At 43.4% G+C, this 20945-nt stretch overlaps 1 protein-coding gene across 4 annotated transcripts in view; it reads left to right on the forward strand.

The window, feature by feature from the left end:
- The first annotated feature begins 296 nt into the window (after positions 1-296).
- Positions 297-20945, forward strand: part of ZFAND6 (zinc finger AN1-type containing 6) — a 40286-nt gene continuing 19637 nt past the window's right edge. The window contains exons 1-2 of one of the 4 annotated variants that reach the window (XM_036277808.1): positions 297-373; positions 13078-13238. The gene's annotated coding sequence lies outside the window, so the exon portion shown is untranslated. Of the gene's footprint in view, positions 374-13077; positions 13239-20945 lie in introns of those variants that run through there. The other 3 variants (XM_036277809.1, XM_036277804.1, XM_036277803.1) reach the window with 3 other exon arrangements.

Consider the following 20945-nt stretch of genomic DNA (forward strand, 5'->3'; position numbering starts at 1 on the left):
ACCGAACTGCAAACGAAAGCTTCGTCTGTGAGGTTTTCACTACTGTTGGTTTATTTTTACCCAAACGAGTAAGCAAATAGCACAGGATGGGAAAACTGAAACATTACCTACTGTTTCTTTAAGAAACCAGCTTAGCCAGGGGGTTTTAGTGTGTTTAACCTAACCTGCTAGCAAGGAAAAGTTCTTTAAAATAATGGATATTAGCTGAATCCAATCACAGTGACCAGTTTCACTAACTGGGAGGAGATTTTGCTCTTTAGCCACTAGCATCCGAGAAGGTGGGGCTTGATGTTCAGGTTTGGTTGCTTTGGGTACAGCTTCAAGTGAAGTTAATCTGAGGTGAAGCAAACAGAAAATTGTGGAGGTTTTGTTGGTAGGATTTTTGTTCTATCTTTTAATGATCCTTAATTTTACACTTTCGATCCTTTATGCTTCTGTGTCCGCCAGGTTTCGTCATTGTTGCTGTTTTCCGATGCAAACCGAACATTAAAATTAAGCAGGGAAGCAGAACAAAAGGGCTGTTTGGACAGGAAATAGGTGTTCAGAGAATCAAACTCGACTTTCTTTTATCATTATTTTTAGTTCAGAATCTGAGTGTCATTTAAAAAAATGTTTGAATCAGAATCATCTCCAATAACAGGCTTTGCTCCTGGACTGGATGTTTGAACAGGCATTTGTCAGGGTTTACAAGTGACACCATGAGGAGGTCGATTTGATATGTCATTTTCCTTAAACTAAGATGTTAAGTTGCTAAAAGACAGATAAATGTGGTAGGCTTAAGTTTTCTTTTTAAACAACTGAAATGCCAGTTGTTTAATTTTCCTTTTTACTCCCTGTACACTCCCCCCCCCCCTTAACTTCAGTAGATTTTAAATTTAGCAACATGTTGGCATTTTTAACGTGTTCATAATTTTAGGTTTCTTTTTTAAAAGATCAGTGGTTTATTTTATGTAGCACAAGGTAAAACTGCTTTCTTCGTCATTCAAACTTATTTATTTCAAAGGTGTAGATAAGTAATTAACACCCCTTTCAAACAGGAAATGAATGGATATATATTTCTAAGACCTTTATAGGTAGGGTACCAAAACTTTTTTCAAAAGTATCTGTGAATCCGTTAACATTTCTTACGTATGAAATAATTGTTTTGTTTCAGTACCAGAAGTTTTCTTTAGAGACTGTTTCCTTTATATTGCTTTTCTTTGATTTCATAGAAAGTAAGGTGTGAAAGTCCATTTGAATAATCGGCCCAAACTAGCTAGGCGTTTCGGCCAGTCTGATACTTGTCTTTGCTCTGCTGCTTCCTGCAGATCATGCAGAGGGTTTTCTGTTCTGTCTGTTGCTTACATAATCCAGTAACAATAAAATTCAGAAAAGTCATCTGCAAACCCACAGGAGCATTGTGTGGCGGCCCTAGTTTTTCCACTTCCCTTCTAGACCCTACCACATTCCCCTATTTTCTGTACTTGTAAAGAAGTGCAGGTTTATTTTACCACACTGTGTCATCTGATGTTAAAATGGTTTTAATTTCTGTTCCTATAGAATTCTTTTGTCAGTGGGACCTTACTTTACTTAGGCTTTTGCCTGTTTTATATTTAGATTGTTCCTCATATTTCACCATTTAAAATGACATTGCATTTAACAAACTTCTATGTGTCACATTGGAAATATTTTCCTTTTTTTTTTTTTAATGATTTATTTGCTTTGAAAAAATTCCCCTGGAGTAGGCTTACCTAGATCAAAGGATATGAACACTTCATTGGCCAAATTGTTTTTAAACAAGGTACATATACCAGTTTATACTGCCACCAGCGGGTGTGCCTCAGACATTTTTAATGGCAGCCTCTGGAGTGTTCTGTGAAGTGTGCGTCTGAAGCCCTCTGACTGGTCGATTCGTTTTGCCTAAACTAATAGTCTACTTTAAATACTGTTTTCTGATCTGTAGATGGATCCAAACCCATTTTCTGGACATTAAAATCATCTGAAGAAAATTGGGAAAATTCTTACCCACTTAAGTGAGCAATTAGATCTTTGTTGGGTATTTTACTTATTACACATATTGCTATCCATAAATACAGGGCTTAATATTTTACACTGGCATTGTGGTTCAGGCCAGCTCTCCTGAGTACGTGCTTTTGGTAAGCACGCACCGGAAGAAATCGTTTCTTTCAAGAACGTATCTCAGAACACTTTTAGAGAGGGAGCGGGGACAGGACCAGTTGCCATCACTTTGTCTGTCCTCTGCACAGATGTGAATAGCCTTTGTCATTATTTGCGCATTTCTGAATTTCTAAAATGCAGTATAGATACAGAATATGTATCTGCAGATCTAGAATTTACAGTGGTGTTTCAGCACCTTCCCAGTATTTCACAGGTGTCAATTAAAGGTAAGACGGCTACATGCACATGGTGATCCTGGACATGTAGTTTCTGTTTGTCTTCAAGAGCATCCTTTGTTTGGCAATCACTGCTGATGAAGTGGACTCTTGCCAGCTAGTCTGAGAAATGGAACAGGCTGTAACTGTTCAGGTTGTGAACTTGTAACTGTTGTTCCAGAATAAACCTAAAAAGTTGTTTTAAAGCAAAAATCAAGATAGTTAAAAATACTAATAGAACTTATAAATGGGTTCAGCTCTAAGTAACTTGATACACCCAGTGGTTGAGAGCATGTGTGATCTTGAATTTGTTGAGCTCATTTTGAAATTTAAGTAACTTAACTTATTGTCTGTAAATTTTTATTTCAATCTACTGATAACTTAGTGTATCCAACTTTCAGAGCTAATGTTGGTGTGTTGGTTATTGTGTTCGTTTCAGGGGAAATTTTTTGTGTGTTTTATGTCTGTTTTGTTTGTCATGCCTGAAAAGTTTGATTTTTCCAGACACTGGTTTTCTTATTTGGAATAGTAAAGAAAAACTTAAAATGTGTTACTTTTAATTAGTGAAAATATTCTTACGAAATACATCTTCTAGGCATTTAAGTTTGCTAGATGTGTCAGAATTTATACAGATAAATACTTTATTCATGAATGGAATGATTGAGTTTCACTTGAATATTTAAAAATTGTGTTGGTGCTTAAATATTCATGTCACAAGTACTTCCTTTGTTCTGCATTTGAGAAAATGTATTTGATTTTCTTGTTAACAGATACATTTTATTGCTGCCAGGTAGAGATGAAGATGATTGTAAATATAACAGTTTTGGTGCCAGTTATTTCAAGTTTGGCTGTAGAGTAGATGTCAGTGGGTACCCAAGGTCAGGGTTTGCCGCCCCGGCACCCTGGGGACACTGGAACGCGAGAAACCATGGTCCTGAATCGCCTCTCTCCCGGATCTCTGCTGTGCTGGCCTGTTGGGCAGAACCACGGGTATCCAGTACTCCCTTTAGTGCATACTTTCGCTCAGAGCGTAGACACCAGTTTTCCAGAGGGAGAAGAAAACTCTTTAAATGACATAACATTGAGGCAAGATGAGAAGAGTGATAGCTCTATTTTATTCTTTTAGAATGGAGAAAAGGTGATCTTTATTTCTTCTAATAACACAAGGAAGAATTTTAATGGGCAATAAAAGAACCTAGAAGCAGGTCTCTGTGCTCTGTAATAGGGGACTGGACAGTTTTGTCATGTGTTTCCTATATGGCTTCTTTGTAAAAGTCGGTAAATGTGTAAGGAGGTAATTTTTTTTGTTGATAACCTTTTTCCTTCTTGGGACTCTGCCCAGTAGTTGAACGACACTGCCTGGCCCGCCTCCTGTTTGTGTTGTCTGTTCTTTGCAAATGTTTCCTCTTTACAACCATTAAGTGTTGGGATTTCATAGGATTCTGACCTTAACACTGTTCTCACTATCTCTTGGGTGATCTTCAGTCCCCTACATTCGTTCAGTTAACATTGTTAAATAGAATGGTTCCAGGATCTGTATCTTAACTCCAGAGTTTTTGTTTGCACTTGAGACCCATGTTCATCCTTTATTCCATTCCCACATTGATCTCAGCGCGGCTAAACTTATGTGCATATTTTGTCCTCCAAGTAGGATCTCTCAAACCTTTCCCTCCTGTCAGAGCCAGTGGGTGGTTCTGCATTCTAAGCCCGTCCTGGGTGTCATTCTGACCTTCCTTCTTCACCCCCAGGGGCCACAGCCGCCTGTCTGGAATCCATGCACGTTCTCTTCACCTCAGCACAGGCCACACTTTAGGTTGCTTAAACAGCCTTCTCACTGATCTTCACGTCGTTTTGGCTCTAGAAGACAGCCTTCACTGTGTAGTCCAGTCTGTCCTTCTCTGCTTAAACTGATTCCTTGTTGCCCTTGGACCTTGCTTAGCCACTAGGGTGAATAATAATACCGGCTAACTCTGTGCTAAACATTCTCTGCAGCAGTCCCCACGCAACCTTGAGAGAGGGCAGTTTTGTTGCCTTCATCTAACAAGTGAGGCATTCTAGAAAGGCTCATTGGTCCAAGGCCGCCTCAGCTGACCAGTGGTCCGCACTCTGACTGGAGCCTGCCTCCCCCTCCAGAGCCCTGTGGCCCCCTGGCTGGCCTGCCGCTTCCCCGGCCCTTCCCCGTCCCTCCCACCCCGTCAGCGGCCCTCCTCCTGGGGCAGGCTCAGCCTTTCGCCTGAGGCGAAGCGTGCTTTAAGGAAAACATTTTTTTGAAGCATTTCTGACATTTTAGGATGTGCAGAAGATAAAAGAATGAGACATGGGGAAAATAAACGTAGCTTTCCATATGTGGTAAGTTTTGAATTTCAGAGCTGTTGAATTTCTCACATTTAATTAAAATCTTGAGACCAAGCTGTGTAAGAGGAAGATTAGGCAGAGTGTGAAAGCACTTGATCTGAGCCATTTGACATGCTGCTGACCTCAAGGAGCAGTGAGCCTGGACCTGGGTCCGTTTCTGCGTACAGGTGTATGAGCATGTCCCTGTGGACACCCAGTAAGCTACTGAGTACTCACAGGTAGGAAAACAGGCTACATATATTTTTTTCACATCAAATATCATGTCATCAAAAAAGTGAAATGGGCCCGGCCAGTGTGGCTCAGTGGTTGAGCGTCGACCCATGCAACAGGAGGTCGCTGGTTCATTCTCCAGTCAGGGCACACCGCCTGGTTGTGGGCCTGATCCCCAGTGAAGGGCATGCAGGAGGCAGCCCATTGATGTTCTCTCTCATCGATGTTTCTCTCTCCATCTCCCTTCCTCCCTAAAGTCAATTTTTTTAAAAAGTGAAATGCTGCAGCTAATCTCACGAAGAAAAAAACTGAGGTAAACTTAGAAATAATTGATTTGAAATCATTTTTTATTTCGAATATTATATTTCTTAACCCTTTATTCTCTTCACTATCCCCCTCTAACATATTTTAAGGCAAAAGGAACTCCACTGGGCTAAAACAACAACAAAACCACCCTTTTTCAGCTATAGCTTTAAAAGCATCTTGGTGGTTAAAAAAAAAAATCAAGTGGATAGAACTTTTGAAAATATAGGTGAATTGTTTTCTCTGAAGGGGTTGAATTCTAACCTGTAGTCAGGAGTTCATGCAGTTATAAACTTTTAATAAAAACTCATGGTTGCTCATTGTAAAAGCAAAAGTTTTTGGTTTGTTTGTTCCTTTAACTATTAAAGTATTTTAGAGGCAGGAAATGCCATACTTGTCTCAAATTTTTTTTTTTTTTTTTTTTTTTCCCACATCTTTATTGTTGGATGTAAAATGTATTACAGATGTTCCACAGTTTTCCCCCATTGACCCCCTCCTCCCCACTCCCGCCCCCCTCCCACCTTTTCCCATACTATTGTCCGTGTCCATTGGTTATGCATATAAGTTCTTTGGTTTATTTCTTCCCACCCCCCTAACCCCTTTCTCTTTGAGGTTTGTCAGTCTAGCAATGAATTTGTGCTTCTTAATCCCTTCACCTTTTTCATCCATTCCCCCAACCCCTTTCCCAACTGGCAACCAACAAAATATTCTCTGTATCTATGAGAATGTTCCTGTTCTTCCTGTTCATTTTGTTTGTAGATTCCATTGTTGATAGATATGTATTCTTGCCATTTTGTTTGTTCCTACATTTTATCTTTTTCTTTAAAAAGACCCTTCATCATTTCATATAATAACGGTTTGGTAGTGATGAACTCCTTTAACTTTTTCTTGTCTGGGAAAGTTTTTATATGTCCATCGATTCTAAATGACAGCTTTGCAGGATAGAGTAATTTTGGTTGTAGGTTCTTGGTTTTCATCACTCTGAATATTTCTTGCCACTCCCTTCTGGCCTGCAAAGTTTCTTTTGAGAAATCAGCTGACAGCCTAATGGGAACTCCCTTGTAGGTAACTAGCTGCCTTTCTCTTGCTGCTTTTAGGATTCTCTCTTTGTCTTGAACCTTTTGCATTTTGATGATGATGTGTCTTGGTGTGGGCCTCTTGGGGTTCATCTTGTTTGGGACTCTCTGTGCTTCCTGGACTTGTATGTCTGTTTCCTTCACCAAGTTAGGAAAGTTTTCTGCCATTATTGTTTCAAACAGGTTTTCGATTTCTTGTTCTCTCTCTTCTCCTTCCGGCACCCCCAAGATGCGAATGTTGGCACGCTTGAAGTTGTCCCAGAGGCTCCTTACACTATCCTCATTTTTTTGGATTCTTTTTTCTTTTTGCTGTTCTGGTTGGGCGTTTTTTGCTTCCTTATATTCCAAATCGATGGTTTGCTCCTTGGATTTACATACTCTATTATTGAAGCTATGTAAATTATTCTTTATTTCAGTTAAAGCCTCCTTCGTTTCTAACTGTGCAGCGATCGTTTCTGACTGGTACTTTTTTATGCTCTTGAGGCCCTCACTGAGTTCATTGAGCATCCTTATAAGCAGTATTTTGAACTCAGCATCTGTTAGGTTGCTTATCTCCATTTCGCTTAGTTCTTTTCTTGGGGTTTTGTTCTGTTCTTTCATTTGGGACCTGTTTCTTTGTCTCCTCATTTTGCTGCCTCCCTGTGTTTGTTTCTGTGTATTACTTAATGAGAGATACCTCGCTGAGACCCGATGCTGCTCGTTTGAAAGAATTTAGGAAAAACCTGAAGCAGGATCCAAGACAGGCCAATCCTATGGTTAAGTAAGTAGCAACAGCTTGGGTGGGCCTGAAAGTTGGGTGGGGCGGGGCCTCAGGGAGTCAGCAGGGCGGGGCTACCAGTGTGAGCCAGGTTGCTGGAGTCCCAGATATGGCGACTGTCTGCCGCCCCAGGGAAGGGCTCACCAAAGGAACAAAGGCCTCTGACAGCAAGTTTGTCCCCGAGAAAGCCCCCTCTCCAGCCCTCGCTCCAGTGCCAAACAGCTCAGTTCCTCCCTGTATTTCTCTGGTGCCCCTGGAGCTGCCTCCCCTCCGAGCTTAGAGGGAGAGAGTCCGACCAGTCTGTGCGCGGGCCCTTTAGGGAGCTGCCTGTGGCTCCAGCCAGGTCAGCTTCCCTGAGCCTCAGTTTCTGCTGGTTTTTCCAGCCAGAAGTTATGGGGACTTCTCTTCCTGGCACTGGAAACCTGAGCGGGGCACCTGGTGTGGGACAGGGACCCCTCAGTCCTCAGGAAGGACCTTCCCAGCCTCGGGAGCCTCCTGATTTTTATCCGCCACACGTGGGTGTGGGACCAGCCCGTCGCGCCGCCGCCGTGCCGCTGCCGCCACCCCTCGCGCCGCCGCCCCTCCTACCAGTCTGGATGTAGCTGCCTTTTTTTAAAATTCCGTAGTTGTAGGACTTCCATTCAGCTTGATTTCAGGCGGTTTTGGATGATGGTTGTTCTGTAGTTTTGTTGTAACTTGGATGTGGTTGTGGGAGAACGCAATACTGCGTTTCCCTACGTCGCCATCTTGACCGGAAGTCTCAAATTTTTAATTTGGCATATTTTACTATCCAAAATAATTTTTGCTGCTTTTTAAAATAATAAAAATACAAAACAACAGTTCATTTGGTAGGTTTTAAATGTTATAATATATTATAATAATAAAATAATACATCATTTGAAAAGACTATATTAACTTTCATAAATACAATACAAAATCATTTCTCTCAAATTTTTAGGTAATTGCTTAAAACATAATGAATCTCTTCTCATTGAATACCAGATCTCAGTAACTGCTCACTTTTTTGCCCCCAAACCTGGGCAGCAAATATCTACATGGATACGCCCCTCATTTTAGTTGCCATGATCTCTAAATGCTGAAAGGGCGAAATCACTTATTCCGCACCAGCTGCTCTGATGAGACCCGACCGTGTTTTCTTTCTTCTGGCCAGCAAGCAGCACTTGATAAAATGTTATGTAGTGGTTCTCCAAATTTATAGTGGGAAACCATTGTGTTTTGAGAGGTTTCTTTTGAAATGCAGCCTTTGACCTAATTTTAGTTGTCCTAAATGATTCTAAAGTTATACCCTTTGCAGTAATTCAAAACCATTTTTCTTTAAACTGTAAATGTGCACTTACTGCGCTCTGTGCTAAAGTAATATTTTCCTGTAGGTGTCTGAGGTAGTGGTTCTCAAACTTGAACCTAAGAATCCCTTAGGAGCTTGTTGGAGGCGCTAATCCTAGGGCTCAGCCTCCAGAACCTGATTGGGTAGGTATGGAGTGGGGCACAGGAGAGTGTGATTTTCTGATGCTTTAATCCATGTATTTGAGAAACACTGATATAAAGGTTATATAGGGAAATCCATGTTTAGTGATCAATTCAGGAAAACTCTGGCTTTTTTTTTTTTCTTTTTTAATCCTCACCTGAGGACATTTTTCCATTTTTTGTTCAGATAGAGTGGGAGGGAGGGAGAGAGAGAGAAACATCGACATGAGAGGGACACATTGAGTGGCTGCCACCCGCACGACCCAACCAGGGCCGGGGACAAACTGCAACCGAGGTACATGCCTTTAGCGGGAACCAAACCCAGGTCTCTCTGGACCACAGGCCGATGCTCTTACCGCTGAGCCAAACCGGCCAGGGCAGAACTCTGACTTTTTAAACCTGCTTATCTCTTGAGTATTTTGAGTCAGACTCTCTTTGGTCTTTGGTTCTGGCTGACTTAAAGCCAGGCCGTTGGGACTTTAATGTTCTAGCAATAAATATATTGAGGCTGCTGTGGGAGCCAGTTGGCCCTCATCCAGCACATTTAAGACTAATACCTAAGGAGGACAGTAAATAGATAGGGCTCATTGTTGATGAAGTGGAAGCAATTTTCCCCTGAATGCTAAGTGGCTTCAGAGAGTATGGTGCTTAGCAGTCTATTCTGTGTTTTGTAACTGCACATAGAAACGGGAGAGAGCAGCCTTTCTGGAACGGCTGACACAGGCCTGCCGAACGCTGAGTCAGCACCACTGACACCGGAGCCTGGAGCGGCCGGGCGGTCGCTGCGGAACGTGGACAGCAGTTCCTGCGAAGGAGTGTGGGGCGAAGACGCTTCTGCTTTTCCTCCTCGTTGACAGAGACTGAACATTGGTCAAATTACTAGTCCTTTTCAGCGTTAGAAGTAATGGAAATATACATGTAGGATGTTTTAATGGTGTGAAAAAGAGACTCTTTGAGTTGTACTTGTATAGTTATTGTGACTTTTTTTTTTAATGATTGATGGGTGCCATTAAATTCTTAAAGATGGGTACAAATTAGAAAGCCTTAAACACAGACTTGTCATCAGGCATATTATTTTTAGATTGTCCTAAATTAATCTACCACCGGCTATTTGATAGCCTGGAAGGAGAAAGGAGTTAATTTAAACTGGATTAGCATGGTCTACACTGTCAAAGCATTCCCTGATTGATCCCCAAAACTAAAGACCTGCTAATGTGATTTTCACTTGGGTAATTGGATTTCCTATAGTTGATATATTAAGGGTTCAGGGTTTGTTTTTGTGCTGTAGATAAATGCAAGTCAAATGTTAATTATATAAACATTTGAGTGCCTCGACCTCTATATAAACATAGAGTTACCTGTTCTATGCAGGTGTATGCCAGGTACTAGAGAGCCAGTGCTGAGCCACGTGCTCCTGAAATTCAGTGCTATCACAATTGCTTGCCTGACTTGACCAGCAATCCTAAGTGATCTTGTTCAAGGTACCAAAACATTTTCAAGGTGTTGAAATGATGTAAGAAGTGGATGGAAAGGGAATGTAAGAAAAGGAAAAGTTTGTTTTTCTCTACTTATAAATGAGAGTAATGAGTTAGAAAATTATTTTTAGATATAAAACATAAAATATTTACTTAGTGGAAAACTGATACTTGCTGAAACTTGAACTCATCAGTTACGTGGCTCCTCTTGGCATGACGCAGACTTGTAATACTTACCCTCTACCAAGCTCAGGTATAACTCTGAGTCATATTTTGAATCAAAATGTCCATTTCCACTCCTTTGTCCTATTTTATTGTTTTAATCACCTTTATTTAGGTATATTTGCATACAATAAAATTTACTATTTTTAAGTGTGCAGTCTCTGTTATGACAGGTCCACCACCATAATCACGATGAGGAGCATCTTCTTCACCCCAGAGAGTTTCCTTGTGCCCCTTGGGAGTTCATTGCACTCGGACCTGGATCTGCTTTCTGTTGGAGTTGCTTTTCGTAGCATTTCTTATAAATGGAATCCCATAGAATGTGGTCTTTCTATCTGTCTCCTCTCGCTTAGCATTCACCCAGGTTGTCAGCTTCATCAGGAGTTCATTTCTTTCCATTGCTGAATAGTATTTCCTTGTGTGGATATTTCACACTTTGTTTATGCATTCACCACTAGATGGATATTTGGGTTGTTCCAGTTCTTGGACCTTTCAAATAAGGCCACTGTGAAAATTCAAATACAAGTCTTTGTGTGGACTTGTGTATAACTACCTAGGAGTGGGACCTTTGCTCCAGTTTAAATGTAAGGCTTTGCTTAAGGTAGGAAATACGGTTCACTTGTTGGATGTTCAGACTCCTTTAGAATGTCATGTTCAAATGTTTATTTTTCCAGGTTTTATTTTGAAGTAATTTCAAACTTATAGAAAGTTACATTAATGATATAAATAATTCGCATATACCCGTTGGCAAGATTCACCAATTGTTAGCATTTTGCCCCATTAGTTTGGTTATTCTCCATCATGTTATTTTTTTCTGAGAATAAGTTACATGCATCATGTCCCTTTACCTTGTAATACTTAGATGTATATTTTCTAAGAATAAAGTTGTCATATTTTCAGGGACATTTCAGTTATCGAATTAAGAACGTTTAACACTGACTTAGTACAGTTCTCTAATACAGTAATACAGTCCAAATTCAGATTTCTCTAGTCTTCCCAATGGTGTTCTTTATATTTTTTCTTCTCTTCCAGGATCCAGCCCAGAATCCTTCGTTACATTTAGTTATCTGCCTTCATTCTCATTTAATCAGGAACCTTTCCTTAGCTTTTCTTGGTCTTTTATGACATTGACATTTTGGAAGAATAATGACAGGCCATTTGTTTCTAGAATCTCCCTCAACTTGGGTTTGTCTGCTGTGTCCTTGGGATCAAGTGCAGGAAATGTCCTTTGGCAGAAATGCTCTGTTAGTGACGCGAGCTTCTCCACGCATCACAGCAGGAGGCACGAGTCCACTGGTCCGTTATCAGTGGTGCTGATTTTGATCTGGGTGATGTGGTGTCTGCCAGGTTCTTCCACTTAAAAGTTACTGTTTTCTCTTTAGTAGTAAATAGTTTGTGGGGAAGTACTTTGAGACTATAGGAATAGTATGTACTGTTCCTCATAAAACTTTGATCCACAAAAAGTGTAACATCCTTTGGTAATTTTGCCTGAATCACTCATTAAATGTTAATTATTATTGTACAGAGAGCGTGCTTCTGTTTTACAGCCCAAGACTGGTACGTTTATGTTTTAGTCATTATGCTGTACTGCGGTAGGCTCACTTAAACCTGCAGTGGAAATAGGGTTTTATACGTTCCACTGAAGCACAGGTTGTTGGACAGATACTTTAACTTGTGTGAAAATTCTTCTATAAAATTACAACTTTTACGGGGTCTGGAATTATATCCTTTTTAAAAGTTTTATTTTAGAGAGAGACAGAGGAAGGGGGGAGAGAGAGACATCCATTTGTTGTTCCACTTATTTATGCATTCAGTGCCTGTTTCAGTGTGACCCTGACCGAGATCGAACCTGTAACCTTGGCCCGTTGGGACGACGCTCTGACTGACTGAGCTACCCGTGTAGAGCCTTGAATTATTTCTTAAATTGTTTATATGTACAGTATAAGTAGGTTATACAGAAGCATTTGGGTTCTTTCCAGTGAGCCCTGAGACCTTTAGTTGTCTTTTAGGGCATAGCAAAGGTGCAGTAAGTATTTCGGCATTAAGGAATACTTACGTTTTTCTGAAATTCCAGTGTCTGGATGCTATTTCTCATGATGTTTTAAAACCGTGTTGCTAGTATAAATAGTAAACTTACTATGTTTGTGAAATACTAAAGTTTTCCCTAAAATTTACTGTAGAAATTGAGGCAATATTGTACATGTAGGGAGAAGTAGTTATCTGGGTATTCCAGGGTATTTTGATTGAATGCAGTTTTATTTTCCAGACAGACCTTCTAACTGATGAACCTGTAGCAGTAGTGGTGCTGTAGAAATCTGAATCTGGGGGAATGTGCTGTAAACCTTCAGAGTGGATGTCAAAATGTGGTTCCTCCTCCTGTCACAACAGGAGCAAGAATTTCATCCTCTCCAATCGGGAGGTACCCAAGGGATAGTCTTGGGACAATGAAGTCACTCCATTGACTGTAAAAGTTATTCTGTAGCCTTTTTTCTTTTAGCTGTTTATGCTAAATACATTAGCTAAAACTTAGAAAAATAGAAAAATAACTAGTTGGCGTACTTTGCATACAAGCGATTGTAAAAAGTAATTCTTGCTCACCTAGCTTGTTGCTATATGAAGAAAAATCTATATGTTCAAGTTACCTATTGTTACATTGTACATTGGTGTCAGATACCACATGAAAAGCATTGTATTAATTGTACCTCAACAACTCTTTTTATATAGCTGTAATAGTGAAAGCACGCCTTAAAAGTTTAGACAATTGAAATGTACATAGTCAATTTTAACTGTCTCAACTCTGTTTCATGTTAAATGTGTTACAGGAATGAATCTGAAGTCTGCTGCAGTAAAACACTGGAGGCTTTAAAATGTTTACTTGCATAAAACTCAAACTTTAAGTAGCTGCTTATGAGGATAGGGAAGGCAGGAAGCTAATGTCTGTCTCAAGATACAGGACAGCTGTTTGCTCATCAACCTCAACTGTGTGAGTAGACTCAAGCCTGTGACCCTGTGTACTTGGGCGTAGTAGCTTGAAGCTTGTGAATCTAAGGTGCTCAACGATAACTCCAGTCAGCATGATGAGTCATTTTTTTAGGATCTTTTTTTTTTTGGTGGGGAGGATACTGAGGGTGGAGTGGGTGGTAGATTTTTATTTATGAAGTATTTTTGAGAATAACACTTAATAGCTGAATATCATTAGTTATTGTATTTTTTTTCAAAATTACATTAAGCAATAGAATCCGCATTACTAATATTAACGCGAAGCAAAAGATAATTGTTTAGATTGCTGTTTATTTTGTTTAGATTGCTGTTTATTTCATGCCTGCTTTTGTCTCTGAGATGATTCCTTGTGTCTGTGTCACTCTCTCCAGGCAGCAGAGAGGAAAGTGCCGAGGAGCTGATTGACCCTGTGGGCTAGGGACGTCTGCGTGGGAGGGTGTGCGCACCCCACTCTCGCTTCTCTGCCCCTCCATCCCGCCCTGCCCTGCGCCTCCCCGCGTGGGCTCTCCCCTGACGGAGCTCTGCCTAGATTCTGCATGTGTCTTAGCTGCCGCTCCCGCTGTGCTGTGCAGTCTGCCTTAACATGGAGCCCCGGGCAGTCCAGGGCCAAGTACAAGGCTGTAGAGTCCAGCTGCCTGGGACCCACTCCCGACTGGCCTTTGAGATTATCATTGAAATTTTGTTTGTTTTTTGAGAAGAGAAATAGGAATGGCATATTTCAGACCCTCAAGGTAGTGGATTTTAAGACTTTAGGATTCAGAATTTGTGAGTCACAAATTAGGGTCTTTCAGTTGGGTGTCACAGGAGTCATCTCCAGAGATGTGGAAGGGTGGCCCTTACTGTCCTGCCCTCCTCCCTCCATCTCCACAAGCACTAGCCCATTGCAGAGTCCGAGCAGCACGTGCGGCGTGGGGATGGGAGTGTTGTTCTAGGTAGCTGGGTTCTAGCCCATTGCAGAGTCCGAGCAGCATGTGCGGCGTGGGGTGGGAGTGCTGTTCTAGGTAGCTGGGTTCTAGCCCATTGCAGAGTCCGAGCAGCACATGCGGCGTGGGGGTGGGAGTGCTGTTCTAGGTAGCTGGGTTCTAGCCCATGGCAGAGTCCGAGCAGCATGTGCGGCGTGGGGGTGGGAGTGCTGTTCTAGGTAGCTGGGTTCTAGCCCATGGCAGAGTCCGAGCAGCATGTGCGGCGTGGGGTGGGAGTGCTGTTCTAGGTAGCTGGGTTCTAGCCCATGGCAGAGTCCGAGCAGCATGTGCGGCGTGGGGGTGGGGGTGTTGTTCTAGGTAGCTGGGTTCTAGCCCATGGCAGAGTCCGAGCAGCACGTGCGGCGTGGGGTGGGAGTGCTGTTCTAGGTAGCTGGGTTCTAGCCCATTGCAGAGTCCGAGCAGCACGTGCGGCGTGGGGGTGGGAGTGCTGTTCTAGGTAGCTGGGTTCTAGCCCATGGCAGAGTCCGAGCAGCATGCACGGCGTGGGGGTGGGGGTGTTGTTCTAGGTAGCTGGGTTCTAGCCCATGGCAGAGTCCGAGCAGCACGTGCGGCGTGGGGGTGGGGGTGTTGTTCTAGGTAGCTGGGTTTGAACCTACGTCACTTGCTGGCCTTAAGCATAGTATTTCTCGACACAGCAGCCGCATGAGATGCAGCTCCACAGAGGGAGAGGAAAGAAAGCAAAGTTGATTTTTCCACAGTCCTGGTGAAGGTTAGATATATTTTCTCAGGGTTTTAGGTAAAATGATTTTTAGGCAATTTACAAAAGTCACTATAATGTTATTTTAAAATAAAGGCATGGATGGGGGAGTCAAGCAGTGTTGCATCTACTGAGCTCTGTCACGGGTCACTGCTGGAATGAAGGGAGTGCCTTCTAGATGCTGCAGAGCTTTCTGACCCAGAAGCGCCTCTACCCGCCCGGGGTGGGCGGTGCATTCCTCCCAAGTCTCCCAGGGAGACTGGGTATCACTTAGTGGTTTCATTGTAAGAATCTCCTCCATTTGGGGTGATCCTGTTAGAAGCTAAGAGGACTCTGGACTCTAGCACTGATAATTACTCTCACTGTGTTCAAGAATATTGCTGATGTTGGGGTGGGGGGTACCAGGAGATGCAAACATGGGTTTACGTTGTGAAAGAACTCACTGCTTACTGGATTCTAATCGGGAACCAGAACACAGGGAGCAGAAACCCATTCTAAGTCAAGAAACAAAAGGGGGTTATTACAAAGAGTTATTAAACGTCCTAGGGAATTGCAGGAAGTGTGCCGCCTTGGATCTTTTTATGTCTGGTGGTGCACCTCCTCCCCACCGACTCGAGACTGCTGCACTGGCCAGCTTTCCACCCAGGCCTGAGGAGTTTGTCCAGAGGTGTTATCCCCTGGTACTTCCCGTGCAGACACACAGTGTGACAGGGCCAACCTGTCGGTGCAGTAAAATGCAAGTTTTGGGGGCTGTGGACTGGCACACCTTTCAGTCTAAACCGGTAGTATCATGGCCAACTCCAGTCACCTGCCCGGAGCCAGAGTCAAAGATGACATCTTACCCTGCATGCTTGTTGCTGGGGCAGCCCTTCGTGGGTTTGTCTCTCGTAAGCGTGCGTTCTGCCAGTGACTGCTGAGGTGGGGCAGGAGTGGAGAGAAAACTAGGTCAACAACACCTGCCTCAAGCAGAACGTTCCTTTCTGGTGTTTTACACACCACGTTCCCTCTGAAACAAAGAGGTTCAAACAGCTCAAACAAACATGGAAACTAAGTTGACGCCCACCAGAGCCCGTCGGGTGGGGCTAACAAACTGTCATGAACAGGAGGGTCGATGAAGCCACTGGCCCAGTCAGGCAGCCGCTCCACCTCTGAAGTAAGGTGCTCTGAGCGACTACCCACAGGCCATCATTTCATTGCAAGTTCTCCAAAGCTTTTCCCTAAATTAAAAAAATCAGATCAGAAAATGACACACCTGTCTAGGTATTAACAAGCACGCATTGAAAACATTAGTCTATTACTATGTACTAGGCACTGTGTAGGAATAGCTCACCATATCTGTATGAAGGGGTAATAGCATCATCCATCCCTCTGCTTTTTCATCCCATAAAGTAATTGAAGTTAGACATGCCAATACTGCCTCCTTGCTGAGGTTCCCATTTAATACAGTCTGTACCACCTGCAGCTGTGTTCAACCTCTAAACCATGGATGGGGTGCTCTTATGTTATCTGAGGCCAAATTAATTGTACTTCTGAGTAGTTCGTTCTTCTTCTGAATTTTGTCCGGCTTAAGTTGTCATCTCCTTCTTTGCAGTAGTTGCCTTGAGGACTGAATGGCTTCTAATTAGCAAATCCTCCCTGTGGGTATGTCTTTTGTTTATTGACAGTGTATCTGACCCCTCCTCCTTGGCTCCACCAGTACGGCTTACTTCTTCTATCATACAGCATGTATTTTAAAAGTCACCTTAAATTCTTTTCAGGACAACATGAGGTATATTTAAAAAACAACAGTGAAGTGTTCAGTGAACAGCACTCGGGAGCCTCTAGGGTGATGGCTCCCCTGGGCCTGCGCTTGAATTCAGGGTCCTTGGCGGGGACGTGGAGCCTCCACCACACGGCCTGTTTCCAGGACCAGTCCCCACCACCCTGTCCAGCGCAGGGCTCTCTCCCCTGGTAAGACCACACGCTTGCTTTGTCTTCCCCCAATTATAAATGACTGTAAGCACTTAGTAAAGTTTGTTGCCAGTTCTCCAGAATAATCGCATCCTTTTATACACTTTTTAAAAAATGTTTTGATTTTGATTTTTTAAAAATATGTTTTAGTTGATGTTTTTTAGAGAGAGAAGAAGGGAAAGAGACAGAAACATCGATGTGAGAGAGAAACACCCATCAGCTGCTGCCTCCTACACTGGGGATTGAGCCTGTAACCCAGGCATGTGCCCTGACCAGGAATCGAACTGGGACCTCTCAGTCCATGGGATGACGCTCCGTCCACTGAGCCAGACCAGCCGGGCTTATAAACTTTTGACAGGAGGATGTTAGAAATCATCCCCTCATACTTCCAACAAGAAAGTCTTGTCGCCTTGGGTGGAAGTGAAGCGTATTCAGAGATCTCCTCATGGGCCGTCACTGTCTGTGTGGCAAGATGGCTCTGTGTCCTTGTCCTTGAGCTGTGGGGTGAACAGGAGTCTCGGGTTTAGAGCTGCAGCTACTATTGAACACTGGGTACTTCGCAGCTCCCTCTTGTGATGAGCTGCAGATGTTTGATCTGAAAAAGCCACCTGAGCTTTCTGCTTCTGTTTATATGGCTCAGAGAGTTTTACCATCATTTGATCTTCCCCAAATCCTATGAAGGAGAAAAGGCAGGTATCACTCCTGTCTTCTGTGAGGACCCTGAGGCTCACCGTTGGTCTAAATAGGGAGGGAGTCAACTTTACGAGAAAGTCAGTTCTTTGTTCTTCCCCTGTGCCTACTGCACAGCAATGGTCCCTGCGTTGATAGCAGCTTTGCAGTGATGGGTACTCACTTATCCTCTTTCCACAGTATGTTTGCTCTCTCCCCAAGGCAGTGCGTCGTAACTAAAAACAGAGAAATCAGCTTCTGGAATATCTTGCAATAATCATTTTGGGCATTTTTTATATATAACCCCCAAGAAGATTTTTTTTTTTTTTATTGATTTGAGAGAGAGAGAGGAAGGGAGAGGGAGAGATAGGAACCTCCTGCACAGCCCCCACCGGGAATTTGGCCCACAACCTGGGCGTGTGCCCTGACCGGGAATCGAACCAGCGACTTCTTGATGCAGGGTCGACGCTCAACCACTGAGGAGCCACACCGGTCGAGCCCGAGAAGATGCTTTTTAGCATTTGGTGTTTCTGTGGCTGATAAGATTGTTACAATTTCGGAATTAGATGCGATATCTGTGCAGATACATGAAATCACACATTCCTGTCCTTATACTGATTCTTAAGAGCAGAACCGTGTGTCACAACCTCTTTTATGGCACCGAGTAATGCAGTAGGCACCACAGAAAGTATGTGAAGGCCCCCGGAGCAAATAGCTATGGCAAAAGGAAATAAAACTAACAGACAGCCATATCATTTTGCTGTGTCTTTCCTGATAGTGTTCTAACTAAAATAGTTTTTAAATTATTTAGTCATCCAGCATTTATCTGAGTGCCTGGCCTCCTTTGTGCCTGGCTTTGATCTAGAACGGGGATTGGCCAGCTGTGGCCCACTGGCCGCATCCTTCTGGACACCTCCTTTTGTAAATGCAAGTTTTATTGGAGTACAGCTGTGCCCATCCATTTACATGAAGTCTGGTTTCTTTCTCACGAGGCGGGGCTGAGCCCTCGCGACAGGGACTCCTGATTATGGCACACACAGCCTCTCGAGAAAAGTTTGACCAGCTTGTAATCTACAGCACTGGGAATACAGCCCTGAAAATGAAATGACTGTTCTCTGTTTAGCACGGTGTTTTCTTTTGTGGTCTCTCCTTACAGGCCATATTATTCACTCATTGTTCATATTTCAGTTTCTATTGAAGGACAGTGTTTATTATGAGTAGTTGTCTGTTCTTTTCCTCTGAACTTGTGGAGTATGTCTCCTTAGCTGGCCTTTCCCTGGCTTGGGACACTGACTGGGAGCTGTGTGTCCAGATCTGTCTGAGGGTGGACTTCAGCTTGGGGTGTGTGGACAGGAAATGAGAAGGAGAAAGACTTGACTCTGGTTCCATTGCCCCAGAAGAGGCCAGAGAGGATAAACACAATGAGGTGTGATCAGCATCAGGACTGAACAACATGAATGTTAGTGTTTTATTAAGACATCCCTGCCCTGGCCAGTTTTGCTCAGTGGTTAGAACATCGGCCTGCGGACCAGAAACTCCTGGGTTCGGTTTCCGCTGGAGGCACGTACCTCGGTTGCAGTCTGTCCCTGCCCCAGGTGGGGTTGTGTGGGTGGCAACCACTCAATATGTCTCTCTCGCATCAGTTTCTCTCTCTTCTCCCCTTTCTCCCTCTCGCTCTATCTGAAGATAAATGTAAAAAAGAAAAAGGAATATCCCTAAGTGCCCAGCCAATGTGGCTCAGTGGTTGAGCGTCGACCCTGCACCAAGAGGTCGCTGGTTCAATTCCTGATCAGGGCACATGCCCAGGTTGTGGGCCCCATCCCCAGTGGGGGGCATGCAGGAGGCGGCCAGTTGATGTTCTCTCTCATCGATGTTTCTCTCTCTTTCCCTCTCTCTCCTTCTCTCTCTAAAATCAATAAAGAAAAAAAAGAATATCTCTAAATGACGGTGGCTTTTTGTTGCGGAGTGTGGCGATGAGGGCTGCAGTGACTGACGCGCACAGCTGGTGCCGCTGCCTTGCTCTGCCAAGGCTCTCGCTGTCTGCCCTCCCTGCCAGCACCGGCCAGTGCCGTGGAGGGCCAACAGCAGGCTCTTGTTTTTGTGAAAGTGATTTTGAGCGCCTGGGCTTCTGCAAGAGCTGCAGGGAACTCCAGGGTCCATAGCTGTGCCTTGGGGACCACTGGCGTAGAGCATGGACTGCGGCCAGACTGCCTGGGTCAGTGCTCTGCTCCATCACAACAGCTGTGTGACCTTGAGCAACTGACGTACCCTCCGATTCCTCGTGTGAAATGAGGGTGGTCATGATACCCATTTCATAGGATTGTTACAAGAATTTAAGGAATTGATATTTATAAAGTACTTAGAACAGTGCTATATAAATACATTATATAAATATTGTTCAATAAAATTCAACAGTAGCCCTGGCTGATTTGGCTCAGCGGTTAGAGCGTTGGCCTACGGACCAATGAGTTGCAGGTTCGATTCCGGTCAAGGGCACATACCTCGGTTGTGGTTCGTCCCCAGTCCTGGTTGGGGTCATGCGGGAGGCAGCCACTCGATGTGTCCCTTTCACATCGATGTTTCTCTTTCTCTCTCTCTCCCCCTCCCCCCCCTTTCCCCCTCTCTCTTTCCCTCTCCCTCCCTCCCAGTCTATCTGAACAAAACATGGACAAATGTCCTCAGGTGAGGATAAAAAAAAAAATCAATAGTAAAGCCAGTCATTTGTATAAAAAGTGTTATACAAAATTTCAGGGGAACAGAAGAGATTGAAATTGAGAGGGTGACCATATTAAACAGAAGAAATCAGGGTGAGATATTCACGTACAAATATTGGAAACAGTTGGAAATGTGTCTTGGGAGAGGTGCCCACTAAAAGGATGGGGCAGAAGGCGACACGCAGTCTGCATGGTTGGATATTAGCATCCCTAAGAGGGGCAAGTGAGAAGAAGGGCTTTGTATATGAATCTTGCATATGTTAGTCTTTTTGAGAAGAAAAGTGAATGAAAGTCCAGGAATATGGAGACAGTGGGGAAATTTGAGTGGGTTTTCCCCCTTTTGCAAAAAAGGATTCTGGGTTGCCTTGTGCGGATAATAACTATGTCTAATTCTTAAGGCATGCGATCGGGAACCTGGGTCAGTTTGAGGACATAAAATTGACTGCAACTTAATTTTACTCATAAAACTACTCTGTTTGGCATGCTAAGTTAGGCACATTGCTCAAGGAACCCCTCTGAGTGGAGTGAGTTGGAAGATTGGAGCCTGAAGCCAGACCATCTCATCTTGCTCAGTGCACAAGTACATCCCTGTGTGTGGCGGCCCCTACTGGCAGGCCCGACAGCCAGTTCAGTTTTCCAAACAGCAAATTCATTTCTCTTTTCAAAGAGCCTGATGC

This window comes from Molossus molossus, unplaced genomic scaffold, assembly GCF_014108415.1.
Source record: "Molossus molossus isolate mMolMol1 unplaced genomic scaffold, mMolMol1.p scaffold_m16_p_24, whole genome shotgun sequence".
NCBI classification, from domain to species: domain Eukaryota; kingdom Metazoa; phylum Chordata; class Mammalia; order Chiroptera; family Molossidae; genus Molossus; species Molossus molossus.